General features: G+C 40.0%; 1 long non-coding RNA gene across 1 annotated transcript; it reads left to right on the top strand.

Moving 5' to 3' along the window:
• Positions 1-295: 295 nt before the first annotated feature.
• LOC113017153 (uncharacterized) lies at positions 296-1,025 on the top strand. Its single transcript, XR_003271399.1, has 3 exons — positions 296-378; positions 666-736; positions 837-1,025. It is a non-coding gene; the product is annotated as an uncharacterized LOC113017153 (long non-coding RNA).
• The last annotated feature ends 4,109 nt before the right edge of the window (positions 1,026-5,134 follow it).

Genomic DNA, 5,134 nt, shown 5'->3' on the forward strand with positions numbered 1-5,134 from the left:
TGTTCGTGATGCACCAATGGTGGAGGCTTTCATGGCAAGATGGCCTGCTCTAATTGATTTCCATGAGGTAAGGTTTGCCTCATACACGGTGTTCTTGTGGTATTAGCCTAAAATGGTTAAGGCACAGTTGTTATTTGACAGCCCATTTCTTCAGCATGAGTGATTGCGGCCTTCTTCCAGGTATTAAACCTTTGAAGCTCATTCCTCTGTGCTCATTTTTTTCAGATCAACGCTGAGTTTAAGAGAATTGCCACCATCCCCCCTCAGACAAAGTTCCTGGCTCAGCTGGCTCTCCACTTGGACAACCTGGTGAAGTTGGTCAACAGAAGAGGAGAGCTTGGACTAATACTGAAAAGAATTGTGGCATAAATGGATAATGTAAGTGATAAAGCCTCAACATTCACTTAACATGATCCTCTTTGGATGAAACTTTACAATTGTGGAAGATTTCAAATGTTTTCCTATGATAAATTCTCTCATTTTGTATTTTTACATCTGCTTGTTTTTTTTAACCTTCACTTTGTCAACTTATTATTAATTGCCAGTAAACCTATTATTAATTTGTGTGCCTTTACTTTAAAAACATTCATGTAAAGTACACTAGTAAAACTTAAATGAAGGACAAGGGCTGAATGAAGATGCTAATTACATACATTTCATTTCAGTGTGAAGATGTTGATGCTGAGTGTGTATCTACATGGGTGAAGACCCTGGCATGCTTATCCAGGAGTATGTGGTATGTACTTGTCTTTTTTTTTTCTTTTTTTTCAGACTTTCCACAGTGTGTCATATTACTTACTTGGCATGAAATGACTAACATGGCTTCTTTTTTACAGGGCATGGAAGAACGTGCCATCAGTGAGACTGTTGAAGACACCACTGTTTGAATTTATCTTCTTAAAGAGCAAGCTTCAGCAGATGAACAAGAGTTGTCCTTGCAGGCATCAGGGTGGCGAAGAATTTGGATAATGTAGCATTTGCTGTGATAATGCTATTTGGACTCATGTATGCATTAAACCTTGCCTACCCTGCGGACCTTCGCTACAACTTTGATGTTTTCCAGAAGGTTTTCATGGAACTGGAGGGAGCTAAACTCTCTAAAGTTCTTGCTTTAAAAAACCCATCTGTTTCATTGAGAAGTCAAAGACTGCACTTCTGCAATTCTTTGCAGTTTTTCATTTTGTGTTCAGTAACGTTATACTGCTTATGTTTTTATTGCTTTCCCCTCATGTGACTGCAATGCAGGATGATTTTTCCTTTTGGTATCGTGTTGTAAGAAATTTTTAATGACGATTTTTAGCAATATGTTCTAAATCAACCTTAATGTCCTGCTTACATGTTTAAAATGAATATTAAAATTCATGTAGGTGTTTGGTATTAGTTATGTAACAATGTCATTTAAGGCTCAACTTAGTTGAAATCTTGTACAGGTAAATACTTGTACAGAAGCTGAAACTGTTGTCAAATAACACACAAGTTATATTTGTGTAAATCTGTTTATTCATAAAAGCGTGTTGCTTTTTTTCAGGTAGTCTTAATTTAGTTTACATTTTCAATTGTGTAATTAATACAAATGTTATATGTAAGAGATGACAGGATCATCTATAAGCACTTTTTTTTTATTTGCTGCTAAGGTCAGTTTTTTGTGAAACATTTGCAAATATATTCTCAAACTAACTTTTTCTTTTAGTTAGTTCTGCGGGCTATCTTTAAAAATGTGTTAACAAGTTTATATGGATGCGATTTTGGACTTGTTCATGGCAGAATTGCTGCTTTCACTGCTGTTACAGTTTAATAAAGGTGTATTGTTCAGTAGCACTCACAGTCTTTGCCTTTTTTGTCAATAATGATCAGTTAATATTTCAATTGAAAAAATTAAGTAGGATTTAAAGCCATAATTTGTCTTGCAAGAACATAATTGCAATGTGTTTACATTACATAATATCATTGCGTACCACTGGCAAATAAAAATAAGTTGGTGTTAAATATTAAAATATATTGACATTATGCAATACATTGATATTATGATAATAGATTAATATTAGTACATCAAACATGATTTTTTTAAAGTAATCTGATGTAAATAAAATACTTTGATGTGACAAGCATTAATTACTTGAGGGAAAGTGGAAAATTAAGTCACTCATACTTATTCATATTATGTGGGACCGATGTACACAATAAAATCAAGTAAATTGAAAGAACTTTTTTTTCAGTGCATGTCCTTCATATTGTTCCAGATGTTGAAGGTCAGATTGCCCAGGTGTTTGGCCTGGTCTATCAGAGCTCCTGAGGGCAGCTGTGGATCATCCAGCAGGGGGCAGTATTGTACTCTTTCCAATGCATTCTTGTAGTTGTGCAGAAATGAGACGTCTTCAGCTCTCAGCTCCTCCTCTGTGGCTCTGACTGTGTCTGAAAGAGTTGCTATCTCTCTGCTCAGAGCCTCCATCTTCTCCATCATCATCCCACTCTTCTGCTCCTCTTCCTCCCTCAGTTCAGCCAGCCTGGGCTCCTCTTCCTCTGCTAGAAACTGGTGAAGCACCGTAAACTGCTCCTTAATCTGCCTCTCTGTGTGTCGGGCCTGGACCTTAATGTGTTCTGCTGTTTGATCAAACTTCACTTGGACTTCTTCACAAACCTTCAACTTCTTCTTTAATATCTCCGAAATTTCCTGAAGTTCCTTCTTGTGTTGTTGTGCAGCTTCATCAATGGGTCTGAAACTGTGGTTGGTGTGTTTTTCTGAGTCTCTGCAAATGACACACACTGGCTGCTGATGATCCAGACAGAATAGTTTGAGTTTTCTCCGAGTGCAGACTGCAGAGAACCTCTGAAGCTCTCTGATCTCGCTCCTGTAAGAATGACTCACACGGGTTCTTTAAAGCTCGGTTTAAAGGTGGCTGATACTTCCTTTGAGGCGTGTTTTTGCTCAAACTCACATTCAGTGTGTGGAGCGTCAGCAGCTTGAAGCAGCAGTGTTGGGGTTTTTCACTTTTCTCTCCTGTAGCTTGACTCATTCAGGCCATCTTGCATTCCAATACTCAGACGTCAAACTATCATTGTGATGGATTGATTAGTAGTCAAAATATAGGACAAAGTGGTCACAAGTGAATCTATTCATTTGAAATATGGGATTAGATAAAGGTTAAAAAAGGTTGCTTTAAAACTGATGTAATGCAGAAGAGAGTGATAAAACTAAAAGAGTTAACCGTGGTCAGAAGGAGAACAGTACCAAAGAAACACCCCGGCTGTTCTGTCATTACCATCGAGCAGAGAACTCAAAATATCTGGCCAGATTGGTGAGATGGGCCAAAACCAGTGGTTAGCATCACAATGCCAGTGTCATGTCCCTGGATGGAGCATCAGCAAGAAAATGCATTGGCTAACAGCAAATTGGAACTGAATATTCCACCCATTACTATTAATGTGATATAAGTAAAAAGTTTAAGATTGCAGGGTGAAACTAACCAGACAAGACAAAGATTGACCTTTAAACAGAAGAGGGTTAATCCCACAGGAGAGGCAGTAACTGTCCCAGCAGCATTACTCCCAGTGTGGTGATCCTTGGAAACTGGAAAGACTCAGTGGGTGTGTGTCTGTCAAAGTGAACACTTGCCAAAACACAGAAAGCAATACAAAAACCATTCTCAGCCTCAGGTAAACCAGCACACTCACCACAGTCACTCCTGTCTTGTTGCTCTTGTAAGGAAATGTTGTATTGAACAGAGCTGGGATTAGTGAAGACTATTAGGCTGTTGTGTGCCTCCCACCCACACCAGCTGTGAACCTTCCTCACAGTTTCCCCAGTTTGTACTCAGGGGCTGGTGCGAAGCTCCTCGGCTGGTTGCAGTGTTGGCAATGTAGTGACTGAGCGACAGTTTCCTGCAGGTAGGGCGAAGTCTGAACAGCTCTGCTCCCTCTCACCAATACGCACACACACTTTCTGTCTAGTAACACCAGATGTGTGTGTGTGTTTGTGTGTGTGTGTAAGGAAAACACACAAAAGGCCACATTAATTATTGACATGGTTTTATGACAGTGTTATCACCAGGTAGGAAAAAGAGTCAGCTGGACTTTTATCCCCCCAACCCCTAAAACGTGCACGCACGTGCACATGCGCACACACGCATACCCACACGCACTGTGTAAAAAGTCATGCATGGATAATTTATAGGTATGTAGTAACATTGTATAAAATGTTAAAGAGCTTAAAAATCATCTTTTACAAGCATGATTAAAGATAAGTCAAAGTCAAAGTCAAAGTCAACTTTATTTGTCGATTCTGCCACATGTACAGGACATACAGAGAATAGAAATTGTGTTACTCTCAATCCCTAGATAAATAGCAAATGAACATTTAAATATATTTAAATATAAAAGTGATTAAAAATGCAAGTAAAATAATTAAAAAGTAAAAATTTAAATAAATACAATTTTACATATAACAAGAAAGCTATACAATATACAATATAATGGGTAAGTGACATTGAGTGTAAACCAGGCAGAGTAGTGCAAATAGGCAAATAGTGCAAATGGAGATTTAGTAGTGTACGGTAAGAGAAAGTGTAACAACAAAGTCTTATGAGGTAATGGCAGTCCAATGCTCCACAAAGTGACTGGTAACTGGTGCAGGCCAGTGAGTGAGTCAGAGTGTGTGTGTGTTTGTGTGTGTGTGACAGAGTTCAGTGAGACCGTGGAGGAGAGAGGGGAGAGGGGGCAGAATCGGGAGGGAGTTAAGCTTCCTGACAGCCTGATGGATGAAGCTGTCCTTCAGCCTGCTGGTCCTGGCCTGGAGACTCCGCAGTCTCCTCCCCGACGGCAGCAGCTTGAAGAAGCTTTGCATTGGGTGCGTGGGATCAGCCGCTATGCAAAGGGCTTTTTTAGTGAGACGGGTGCTGTAAATGTCCTGGAGGGAGGGGAGAGAGACACCAATGATCCTCTCTGCAGCTCTCACTATGCGTTGGAGGGTTCTATGACAGGACGCATTGCAGGCTCCAAACCACACAGTGATGCAGCTCGACAGGATGCTCTCGATGGTGCCTCTGTAGAAAGTGTACATGATGGGGGCTGGTGCTCCTGCTCTTCTTAGTTTGTGGAGAAAGAAGAGACGCTGCTGTGATTTCTTGGCCAGTGCTGT

The sequence above is a fragment of the Astatotilapia calliptera genome, unplaced genomic scaffold, assembly GCF_900246225.1.
Source record: "Astatotilapia calliptera unplaced genomic scaffold, fAstCal1.2 U_scaffold_1, whole genome shotgun sequence".
Lineage (NCBI taxonomy): Eukaryota > Metazoa > Chordata > Actinopteri > Cichliformes > Cichlidae > Astatotilapia > Astatotilapia calliptera.